Source organism: Camelus ferus, chromosome 3 (assembly GCF_009834535.1).
Source record: "Camelus ferus isolate YT-003-E chromosome 3, BCGSAC_Cfer_1.0, whole genome shotgun sequence".
In the NCBI taxonomy this organism is placed as follows: Eukaryota; Metazoa; Chordata; class Mammalia; order Artiodactyla; family Camelidae; genus Camelus; species Camelus ferus.
The window spans coordinates 72,966,566-72,979,947 of record NC_045698.1 but is presented as its reverse complement, the minus strand read 5'-3'; the positions used below and the strand labels follow the sequence as shown (position 1 = coordinate 72,979,947).

At 34.3% G+C, this 13,382-nt stretch overlaps 1 long non-coding RNA gene across 1 annotated transcript in view; it reads right to left on the bottom strand.

The window, feature by feature from the left end:
* LOC116662642 overlaps positions 1 to 13,382 on the bottom strand; it is a 370,728-nt gene that overhangs the window by 26,636 nt on the left and 330,710 nt on the right. The window lies entirely within an intron of this gene.

Here is a 13,382-nt window from a genome sequence, read left to right as displayed (position 1 = left end):
CTTTTGGCTTAAGGAAACTATAAAATATGCCTTTCTGAACAACTAGGAAGTGTAGCATCCTTATTTAGTGTGATTATCATAATGATTTTGATATATGAAAAGTTTGCTAGAATTGAGATTTAGATGTTTGGTCCCAGCCAATTATCCCCCTTTTGTCATCATGTGTGCAAAGTACTGTAATTCTCAAAATATCTTCAAATAATTTATTTTAATGAAATTAATAGTAAAAAAGGAAAGCAATGAGGGCCTATTAAAAAGTCTGTTAAAATGAGAATTTACAGTCCTAAAAACTATTGACATGCACAACTCATATGGATCAATAACTTCAATAATACAGGAAGAAGGTTATACAGAAAATTTACTTAGTATTTAAGGTAGCTAAAACTGTGATAGCATTTTTATCATCATGTTCACTTTATAATCACATATAATCGGGGGGAAGGGTATAGCTTAGTGGTAGAGTGTGTGCTTAGCACGCTTGAGGTCCTCCATTAAAATAAAACCAAGCAACCAAACAAACAAACCCAATTACCTCCCCCCAAAATAAAATATAATCGCATATAATTCACATATTTTTGCTATTCCAGCCTTATTTATATTGTTAGTATTTTAAGTATCAAATACTCATAATCAGTTGCTTTTCCCATTTTATACTGCTGGTGTTGAGTCTGTTTCCTGCCCTCTACGTTTTAAGTCTGTGGTGGTTATAATTTAAGGGAACATATTGCTCTATTAGTTGAACATAAGTATAAAATATTACAATACTTTTCATGCTACCATAATGATATTATTTTCACTAGCCCCTAGCTCTACACTTCAATAAAAATAGTAGAAACTCAGTAAATATTATAGATGAGTGACCAAATATTTTTTTCATGTCTTCTTTTTTTAACTTCAAAGACATGCAAATAAATATAGGCTAACATAAATGCAACAGATATTTAATGTTTTGATTATAGGAAAAATTGATCCCACACTTTAAAAGTGTTACTTGCTAAATTGATTCAAATTTAGACTAGATGTGAAAATAGTCATATGAATTCAAAACTAGGTCCAAGACCATAAATAAAGAATAAGAATAAAGTGTCAATGAAGCAAAACTGTAGGAGGTGTTTGGGGGGTTGCAACAGAAGGTGGTGTTAGGACGGATCATTTTTAACATTTATCATTTACTAATGATTCAAAAAGTCTGAATAGCATGTAGGAGAATTTTACAGCCTGAGCTAAACTCCGAGGTGTTGCAAGCAACTGCAGAAAAAAGTATAGTTGACCTAACAAGAACATCATAAATATGAGGAAATTTATTATCATTATAAAATGTATATGTTGCAAATAATTTTTAAAACAGAACATTTATACAAACAAAATGCTGAAAAGAGATCAATGAATTGTTGGGAGACAGAGGGTGTTCATGAGCTAACCCCCGCACTCCTGTTTGTCTTCCTTGCCATTGACATGGCGTGGATGCTCGTCTCAAATCACCTTATCATCTACATGACCACATTTTCTTAACAATCAGCTAGTCTCAAAAGCAAGAGGATTAATATATTAAAAATATCTATCTTTGGGTATCTCTAGAGCACAGAGGTTAAAGGTACAAACTCTGGAGTCAGGCTGTAGGGTTGATGTATAGCTCCTCTACTAGCTATGTAATCTTAGCTAGGTTCCTTAACTTCTCTGTGCCTCAGTTTCCCCACATGTACAGGAAGATACTCATAATGTCTACTGCTGTAAAAATATGTGAAGCAACTGACACATAGAAATACTACACGTATTAGCTACCAGTACTGCTACTATTAATTTCACCATTACTTTGTGTATACTTCAAAGGGATTGAGATTTGTCATGAGTTCATGTCTAAAGAGAAATTATATGACATACTGACTTTTCAGGCATTGAAACTCCCCTTAACTAGAAGTTCTCCTGGATACCAAGCCTCTTCAGTAATTTTGATATTATATGCACATAGGTACCCTCTGGTTGAATTAAAATTCTTTTTAGGATTGTGGTATTTTAAACATCTAGTTCTCTTTATCAAATAGATAAAAACTATTATCTAAGTGGGTATTGGGTCATGCTATCAGGGTAAGTGTCAGAGTGTTTATATCAAAGCTAGACCTGGCAGAGCATAATTTAATATGCCGTCAGGCAGGCAGGCAGATGCTCTGACATCATGGGTGTTGGATTGGGGAGAAAGACAGTATTCTTTCCTGATGAGCATTAGAAGAGGAAAAATATGAATGACTTGCTCTATTAAGTTATCATTGCCCATAATGTAGATAAGAGAAACTGTGGAATAAAATCAAAGTTAAATAATGTAGAATGTTTATATACCTATATCTGATATAGATGCAATCTGTTTGATAACAGCAAGGGAAAAATGATACAGATGAATCAACTCTAATATCACTTACTTAGATTTCAATGTTCATTTTGTTATCTTAAATAAAACAGAAAGCTTCCATGAAGTGACTAAAACAATGCCAGTGGAAGGAAAGGTAGTATTTCTTCTCCTAGTGATACTAATGAGAAAGACTCTATTCATCTGGCCATCCAGGATCCAAAAGATACCAATAAACTGTCTAGAGATGTGCACTTAAAGATGATTAAAGAAACAGATGATGGATTTACACAGAGAAGTTTGTAAGGGATGAAGAATGAGGAACATGAAAATAGTCTAGGCTGTCTCCTTAACACTGATGTTGAAGCAGGATCATTTAGCTGAGGATCGAAGATAATCCCAGAAATAAAACAAATGTGGCCTGATGATATTAAGAACAGCTTCCTGACTAGAAGAACTATTCGGGGCTGGGAATTTTCCTAAGGATATTGGGACAGCTCTGGGATACGAGCCAACTGAAAGTTGAGGAATCCTCCCTGTTCACGCAAACAGAACACAAATAAAGCAATAGCTGTAAGTGAGGCCCTAATCTCAATCTCTCTTTCTCGCTCTCTGTCACTGTCTCTCTCTCTGTTTTTTTTTTTTTTTCCTCTCTCTCTCTCTCTCTATTGGGTGGGAGTGGGAAGAGAGGGAATGGGGAACGGTAAAAAAAAAAAAAAATTTACCATGAAGATGGAAAAGTGGATGATCTCGTATTTTTGGTTTACAGTGATTGTAATTTAGCAAACGAGGTAAAAAGATACAATAGAAGATGATTAAGTACTTGATTCAATCTGTGGCAAGAATTTGGGTTTAATTTACTGTTTATTTATTTTATTCTGCAAATTTTACCTCACTCATCAAAAATTTTAAAAGGAATTGATGCTTATATAAGTTTTGTAAAATCATAGAAAAGAATACAAAAATTAAAAGTGTTCCATATCTTACTCCCATCTACTTTTACTCAAAAATGCCTTCAGAATGGTATTCTGTGCAAACCAAAATTGTTAGTTTCTTCTTTAATAATATAATTCCTCGATTTTACCTGGTCTATCCAGCTAAAGATGAGGTTTTCCAGTTTTTTTCTTTGTTTGTTTGATTTACTTAATTTTTGTATTAGGGATAGCCGTATAGTTATGCTCTGCACTTCCTTCTATCTCCTTTCCTGCTAAATGGAATGAGGTCAAGATGTTGACGGCAGGAGCAACCAACCATCTTGCACCATAAGTTGGAAACCATATTTTGAAGATGATAGAGCAACAAGATAGAAGGAAGCTGGTTCCTTGGTAAATTTGTGGAGCACTGCCCTTCCATCTTGTATCAGCGAGAAAAAGAAAATTTTATCCTTTAGGTTGTCAACTCCATTTACATTAACCAAAATGACTTCATAACAAACCTCTCTCTCTAAAATTCAATAAAGTCAGTTCTCTATACTGTTAAATGGGGATAGTATTAATATTACTCATCTGTTGTTAAGATTAAATGAGATAATCACCTTAAAAGATTCAGCATCATGTCTAATATGTATTAATCACTCAAAAAATCCTGCATTATTATTATTATTTTAAATAATGGATGCTTTTGTGCCAATATCTTCACTTGCTCACTTTCTTGAGTTATCCTACTAACTCAGCTTTGAGTCAGTCCAACCATCTGCATTAACAGCACCCACAACGTGGAAGAAATCATGTCATTATGTAGACCAGGCAACCAGAACTCTGTGGTCGCCAGCCTTAGTTTTCTAGGCCATTTTGCTGCATGTCATATCTTTACACATTCCTGTATCTCCTTATCGTTTCACCTGGGATTTCTCCAAAGTATGACCACTCTGCTCAAGCCACTTAAGTCAATGCCCTGTCCTACAACAGTAACCATTGAATATGTCATGATAAATCCCTCAATTTCTCACCCGTTCCCTAAACTAGGTAAATCTACACTCACTTGGACCTAATTCTTCTAGTTTTAGAGGAAGAAGTGACCCCCTTTCTGAATTCTTGACTATGCCCTGTTGCCTTTAGGACCCGACTTGTTCATTTATTCCACTGTTAACCTGTATTTTTCAAATGTTTTTCTCTTATCTGCATATTTCATGTTGCAGAAAAGCATATGGTCAAGTCTTTATTCTCATGAAGACCTTGTCTCTTCTTTCATCTCCTCTCCTCTACCATCACCTTCTCTCTCTCCTCTCTAGAATCAAGTTGTCTCTACATCGTCTCAAATTCACTCCTAAATCCTCTATTGTCTGGTTTCTGCTCTTACCTTTTAAAATCTCTTCTAACAAGTGTCACTAATGGCATGCTAATAGACAAACTAATGATTCTTTCAAGATGCAGCATACAACTTGAAATTCAGTTCTTGAAAATCCCTCTTCTTTTGACATACAAGGCATCAATTGCATGTGTTTTTTTCCTCCAGTCTCTGTATTCATCTCAGTCTTTTACCTCCTCCCTTTCTCTGTGTATTTTGAATACTGATACTCTTCTGGTTGCTGTCCTTGGCCATCTTTCTCTTCACAATTCGTGTTCTCTTCTAATGCATATGTGTCTTTTATTGAGCTCCACAACAATTTCTTTACACACTGTTTTAATCTTCATGCCTACTTTGGAAAATGTGGCAGATTGACTCACTGAACACCATTCCAGCCTTCTATTTAAAAGACTCTATTTAGAGGCTGGAAAGTTAAAAACTATTTCCCAAACACCCTTGCAATCCTTGGTATTTGCTTTAGCTTCTGTGAAGCTGATGGACCATGTAAGAGTTTCAAGGTAGATGAGAGGTAGAGTTTGTATGGATTTTCCTGTCAAGCAAATTTGCTATGCCTTTGATTTTCCTAGCAAAGGCCCTGATATCCGGTCCCTAAGTTCATGCATATCTAGAGGTGAAACAAAGGACACATTTCGTTTTTTGATGTTTTTAGAGAAGTCAACTCAAAACTTAAAAAACATTAACTATTTTAAGTGTACTATTTATTGGCCTTAAGTAGATTAACAACATTGTACATCCACCAGCAATATCCATTTCCAAAACATCATCATCCCAAACAGAAATCCCGTACCCATTAAATGATAATATCCCATCTCCCCCCCTCCCAGTCCCTCGTATCCTCTAATATACATTCTGTCTCTATGAATCTGCCTATTCTAGGTACGTCACATAACTGGTATTATACAATATTTGTCCTCTTATGAGTGGCTGATTTCACTTGGCTTAATGTTTTCAAAGTTTATCCATGTTGTAGCATGTGTCAGAACCTCCTTTTTAAGGTCGAATAATATTCCATTGTATGTGTATATCACATTTTGCTTAATCATTCATTTGTTGATGGATGGTTGGTTCCCCCCCACCTTTTGGCTACTGTGAATAATACTCTGGTGAATGTTGATGTACAAGTGTCTAAATCCCAGTTTTTAATTCATTTGGGTATATAACTGGAAATAGAATTGCTGGATCCTATGGTAATTCTATATTTAACATTCTGAAACTTCCAATTGTTTCCCACAAAATAGTAGCTGCACTATTTTACATTTCAACCAGAAATGCACACAGGTTTCTGCTTCTCCACATTTTCACCACAATTTGATATTTCATTTATTGTTGTTTTGTTTTTATTTTTGTTTTATTGATGTAATGTTGGTTTCTAACATTATATAAGTTTCATGTATACAGCATTATATTTCTACTTCTATATACCCTACAGTGTGCTCACCATTAAAAATTTAGCTTCCATCCAACATCATACATTTGATCCCCCTTACCCATTTTTCCTTTTCTCCACCCCTCCCCTTTGGTAACCACTACACCATTCTCTGTATCTCTGTGTTTGTTTTGTTTGGTTTGTTCACTTATTTTAGTTTTTTGTTTGTTTTTTATATTCCACATATGAGTGAAATAATACAGGATTTGTCTTTCTTCATCTGACTTATTTCACTCAGCATAAAATCCTCAAAGTCTATCCATGTTGTCAAAAATGGCAAGATACATCTTTTTATGGCTGAGTAGTATTCCATTATATATCTACATCACATCTTCTTTATCCATTCGTCTGCTGATGGGCACTTAAGTTGTTTCCATATCTTGGCTATTGTAAATAAGGCTGCAATGAACACAGCAGTGCATATAACTTTTTGAAATAGCACTTTTTGAATTCTTTGGATAAATACCCAGAAGTGGGATAGCTGGATTATATGGTAAATCTATTATCAATATTTTTGAGGAATCTCCATACTGTTTTCCTTAATGGCCACACCAATTTACATTCCCACCAACAGTGTATGAGAGTTCAAAGGGCATCTATTTTGAAAGGATGAATATCATCAGATACGGCATGGTTCTGATTCTGGTAGATGTGCTAACAGATTTCTAATTCTATTGCTTCTTGATCTTAGCAGATATAGCAACTTCATTGGTGGGCTAGGTTTTGGTGTCACTGGGATGTTGTTTCTGGAAAACAGACTACAGGCTCAGCACATCTACATTAATTCTCTTTATGCTCCATAACCTAAAGATCTCCTTCTGATTATCCTGGCTAACGCAGATTCTGTGGTTTGCAACTAAGAACTTTGACTAGTTTAACTCCCAAAGCCATGTCTGCATTCCAGTCTTCTTTAAACTTCCCACACTTTAAGTATCACTGACTGCTAGATAATTCACCTCAGTAGACCTGCAAGGTAGCAAACTCAACAGGCTATCTTTCCCCCACAAACCTATGTCTGTTTCTGAACTTTCAAACTTTGTCAGTGACACCGTTACCTACTTAGAAAACCAAGGAACAAACCCAGGGGACATCTCTCTCTTACTTCCTATCTCGAATCTATCACTGTCTAGTGGAGTCTATCTTACTAATAGCTCTCATATCCAGCTCCTCCCTTCTCTTCATTACTGTTCTATTCAAGATTTTATCTATTTTGGTCTGGATTATTGCTATAACTTTCCAAGTTCCTTTTCTTCTCTTCTTGTTCTACTCCAATCTAGCTGCCTCAATTTGGATAGTTCCTAAAATGCCAATTTGAAAACCTTACTCAATTGCTTAATACCTTTCTCATTATTCACAAAACAGAGTATAAAATTTCTAGTATGGTATACAATACTTGGGCTGGTCCACGGGGGTTTCTCCAGTTTAATCCCTGACCGCACCTCATATTTCAGATCTTTTCTATTCTGAACTGCCCACAGCTCCCTGAACACACCAGAGTTGTCATACCTCCCTCTGTATCTTCTCTTCCTTTGTGTTTCTCTCTCCATTACACTGCCTGAAGTGGGAAGTGAAATTTTAAGGCTTTTGTAATGCAGTCCCAAATTTATCTTTTTAAAAGATAGGCATGGAGTTGGCATTCTTTTTAATGTTCAGATGAAAAAAATTATCCTTTCCACAAATAGATTCAAGAATTATACTATTTATTTTACAGATCTGAAGTTTAAATTACTTTCTCAAGGTTGCCTGTCATGGAATAGCAGCCCTGGGTCTTAAATTCAGGTCTTCTCATGTAAACACAGTGTTCCTCTTCAGCATGCAAGTGCTCTTAAGGTAAGGGGGTGGGGAGGGAACAAGAAAATAAATGAGAGGAAGATAGGGGTCTTGGACCCCACTGGCATAAATACTTCCATATTTCTCATGTAGTAGCTTCCCTAAAGCTTCTCCAAATAAGTGGAATAATTTCTACTATTTAACTTTGGGGTTACCGCAGGCTCTCGAAAATTTTTAAGGGGTATTTCTTTAACTATTCAGACGAGCTTTTCCTACGTATTTCAAGTGAGAAAACTGTAGCTATTTCCCAATTGAAATGAAAGAATTACTACTTAAAGTAGGTTTTATCTTTAAATTTTCCTACAATACCAGGTGATATTTTAATACAAGGACAGATTAACATGTGACTAGTATTATATACTTTGTGCAGAGATGGAGAAGTTGAGGGAGAAGTGAAATGATTTGGTCAAGGTTACAAAGGTATGGTGGACAGTAAAATTACTCTTCTTGAACACTTGTTATTTGCCTTGATATTTTTAAGTGAAATCAACAGCTTCACATCAGCTACTGATCAGGTACCAGATGGCAAAAACTTTCAGTCACTACCACCTAGGGCTATATTCAAACCAATGAAAGGCCTGTATCTCATTATCGGTCCCCTGAGCTCGCTATTCTCCCACATGGTACTGTCCTTTTCAAGTAGAAAAGTGACATTATTTGAAAAATTGCCCTTGTTTCAGATAACCAAAAAATTCTGATAATTTAAACAGGTTTGTCCTTTCAGTTTTTTGAGTTTGCATGACATTATTAAAATTGCATTGAATACCACTGCAGTAGAAATTTATAAAATCAAACCAAATGAAACTAAACTATATCATAACACCTCACAATCTTGCTTCATGTCAAAAATTATAGGTAATTGAATAAAGTTGGCAGGTTTAACAAATAAAAACCCAGAACACCTAATAAATTTGAATTTCAAATAAATGAATATTTTTTAGTACACATATGGCCCAAATATTAACTGAAATATACTAAAAAGCTGTTCTTTGTTAATTTGAAATTCACTTGACTATAAGTCCTATAGCTGTTCTTTGTTCATCTGAAATTAACTTAACTATAAGTCCTATATTTTATCTAACAGCCCTCCCAATAAAAAATGGATAGCTCAAATTACTTGTATATCTGAAACCAAAAAGATATGTAAGTTGCTCAAAAAACAATGTGATGATGTCTACTACAGCCACTTTATGCTCTGTGGGAGACAATCATGTCTTGAAACGATTATTATAATACTGAAAATCTATGAAGAATAAAAGGGGAAAAAGTGACTACTGTTTTGGCTTGAAAATGGAGTCATATTTTGCCAGCATGAAAAAGAATGCAGCAAAATAAAATGTAGATCTTTTTTAGTCTCTCTTATAGAAATAGAGCCCAAGAAATTGTTCAGCAATTGTTTTCCATTTTTGCAAATAAGAAAAACATACGACTCCTAGCTGGAAAGCTACTGGGCAAGTTTCAGGTTCAGCAACATTGTTTCACCGAATAACGAACTCAGAATTGTTGCATCTATGGCCCCATTATTCTGTCTGTCAGGTGAGTACGTGAAGGTAGAACTGCAGCTCTGGTCATGAGTGTGATTCAGTGGTGTCCATAATTAAAAGCTAGTGCGCAGATTAAAAGGAAAACATGGAAACATTTGCCTAGGTACAGATTTCACATTTAATTTTTTCTTTAATATTGTTTCAAGAGCAATGAAAGAAATGTGACATCTAATATTTTACCTTTCTCATATGTATGCATATAAACTCAATCACACAGCCATGATAATAGGGACATTAATAGTAAATATAAAGAGTACATTGGAATCCATTTTGGGTGTATGTTCTTGATCCATTGAGATTTATATATCCAACATCCTTTAACATTGATGAATATAAATCTCGGACACTGAGGAAAGAGCATAAATCCTCGTAATTCAAGATATAAGTATCCCTACCTCTCAGAGTTAGCCTTAGACAACCAACAAAAGCAATGAGATGGAAAGTTTAAGGAGGTGACATTATGCTCTTAACCCAAGATAATGTGATATAGATAGCAAAAGGTTTTTAAATTGTAAGCTATGCATTCTGATAATAATTGTAAAGTGAGTATTGACCTTGTGCATTATGCTATAACCACAGTTGGTATTTTAACACAGCTGTTTTTTTGGAAAGTGAAGCTATTTTATTGTACTTGCTGCCTTTTTTTTTTTTTTTTGAAATGTTAAGAGGAATAAATCTATCTTGAGTATGCTTCCAGCCATCTTCTGAAAATTTAGGACATTTGAACACCTTCTGTGAATACTTTTCCCCCCCAGATAACATCTATATATATATACTTGGCGATATGAAAAGTCCTCATAAAACAAAAATACCATAGAGAGGAAAGGGATATTTTCAGTACACTCCATGATAAAAGTTTAATTTTATGGACCTCTGTCTATCTTTTTTGATTTCTGAGTTCATGATTAAAGCAAGTTGGTAGTGTGCCTTGAAAAAATTATAATTATGTCTGTAAATTCAATATTCCTATTGAAAAGAGGTTATGTTGTTCCCAGAAAACTGTTATCTTTTGGGTGGTTGGGATGGCAGGTGCCAGGAGTCCTTGCTTTGTGTTAGAGCTGAAGATGAGCCAAAGCTGAATCCTCAGTGACATGTGGGAGAGACCGAGAAGGCCCAGAGTGGCAGGAGTTTCATGCACACTTCAAAATAATGAAAAACAGCTATTGGGAAAATGTCATGTTCTCACAGCTCACTCTACATGCTGCTTCTAATCTTATTTGTACAAGTACAGGCAAAAATCTACTAACAACAGAGATCTTCTCTTTCCCTTTGTTACAATTTAGTATCGATCGCTGTGCTGAAGGTTGACATGAATCCCAGAATGGGTTTAATTACAAGTATACACAAAAGAGTAATTGGCAGAAGAAGTAAGGGGTTAGTTAGCAGTTTTTTTTTTTTTTTTTTTTTTTTTAATGGAGCCACAATATTTAACTTGAGCAGCAGTGGTAATCAATGAAGCAGAAATTTAAAAAAAAATGTACATATGAGGGTCCACAGACCAATTTAAAATTCATTTCTCCTTTTCTCTTTTAGCCAATTCCCACAAAATCATATCAATGCCATCTCTAATATCTTGGTACACAAGTCACCAATGACTCAATAAATGTCAAACTGGAAAATTAAAGTAGGATGAGACATGGAAGAAAGGGAGAGGGCAGAATGAGGAGGCTGCCTCCCAAAACATCTCTGAGTGTGATGTGGTATGAAACATATAGCTTTGGATGTTAAAATTTTTGTATTTTTGGCAGCTTCCAAATAGGACTGAAAATTTAGGTTGGTGATACCTTCTCTACTGATGGTTTTTATGGTGTAAATAGAATAAATCTCAGAAACAATAATCTGAAACTTCACTTTACAGTATGTTTCCTTTTCAGCTGATAATGTTTACACTACCTCACTTTGTTCTGAGGACGCAAATTGGTTTCTAGGGTCATGCTGTTATTAATATGATTTTTTTTATAATAGGATTTAACACAGGAGTATGTTGAGAAAACCAGCAAAATGAAAATGATAATTCTTGGTGTGAAAACCTTACAGTGAAATAGAACACAATGGTGTTCTTTGCTTACTTCAAAATGCCTTAGCTATGTTGGACTTGTTGATGGTACAATATGACAGGAGTGGGGCTTGTCAGGGCACTGCTGTTCCTGGGGTGTGAATGGTTCATTAGAAACTTTGCTAGGTAGCCAAGAAATATTTGATTGAAACTATTTAGTTTTGGTCTATTCTAAGCTCAAGATTTGCTTCCATTATTACAGAATTATTTTCTCTAATAAATCAATACAGTGTATTAGCTATAAAGTTAATAATAAACTTCTATCTATTGATTACTAAGTTTCCTCCCTCCTGCCAAATTGTTTGTCACTTCATGTGAAAAGCCTTTTTCTACCAGTTTAACCAGTCTAAGATAATCTAATTTGGAGTAAATAGAAATGATTAGAATCTCCAATTTGTATAACTAATATAATTTCTGTAATTCTGTAAGATTAAGATTGATCTTTAAATTAACCATTAACTATCAACACTGGTTACTATACAGGAAGCATAATAGATAGTTACCAAATATTAGTGATTGTCAGTTGATAAAAATGCCAGTGAACTGCTTTGACATTTTACCTGTGTTGACATAATTATATAGAAAACAGTAAACAATAAAAGTTTCTAGATGATATCTGCTTTCATATACATTTTATATTATATATAATATATTTTATATTTTTCTTTTAAAATTTCTATAAATAAATGTAAAGAAATATAAACAATGATAAAATGATACTTTTTGGTAAAAACTAAAAATAATTACTTTAAAATCCAAAATTCACCATTTTTGTTGATACACATAAGCATGATTGGCAGACTTCAATTAAAAGAACTATAATAGCAGAAGTGTTGCATTTAAACCCGCGCTGACGATAGAAGGAACTGAATCACGTCTACCTGTGTGACTCCGATCAGTGAGATGGGAGGCTTTCTGTCTGAGGACTAAATGCCATAATGCAGCACAATTAAGGCACAGAGCCAGAGTCTGATTAAAAACGGAGAAGACTTTTAACAAGACGTCTCCCCTAAAGCAGACTGGCATTCACACAACAGAAGAAAATATAAAAAAAGTTTGTCTCTTTACATTTAGGAAAAGTAAATTACAGAGTAGCAATTTTACTGTATGTCTGCATTACAATAGCTGTGAATGTAGAGTGCATGCTTAGCCTGAAGAATTTTTTGTAGTGTGAGTCCTTTTTTTTACATATGAAAACTGAAATAAATTATTCAAAATTCAGACCTGTAAAAGTGAAAGTGGACAAAATATTCTTAGCTGGTTGTGTAATAGTTAAAATTTTTTTTAAAGCATAGGACAAGAGATTAGGGTTATATCAAATGGCAACAACTTCCTGAATTGATTGGAACAATGAAATTTTGAAACATAACTAAAGAACAAATAATCTGATTCTCACAGCACTGGTGTATTTACAACTCAACAGGGCTTGCATTGATCAAAGATGACCTGCAACATTAGCTATCAGGAATATTTCTTTATAACTATCTCAGGCAATTATTTTGAAGCTAAAAAAAATGAAGCAAGGCTTGTGGCTTGTTTTTCATAAGACAAGTAGAATAGTCAAGATCATTTTATATAAACTAAATGATACAGAAATCTGACATATAAATCTTACATAAAATGCCTACATTAATAACAACAAAAAATAAAAGGTTAAAAAAAAAAAACCCTAACCACATAAACTTGAGAAAACAAAACAAACATGCAAACAAACAAACAAACAAAAAAATGTTAAGTCATTTAAAAGAGTATTTCCTCCTAGGATATTTGAAAAGAATTATTTCTTACAATCTTCATGGAAATGAAAAATTTAGGTGGTATTATTGTAAGCCTAATGAGTTAAGGCTTAAACTGTGAACAATCCCAAATAGTTTAAAG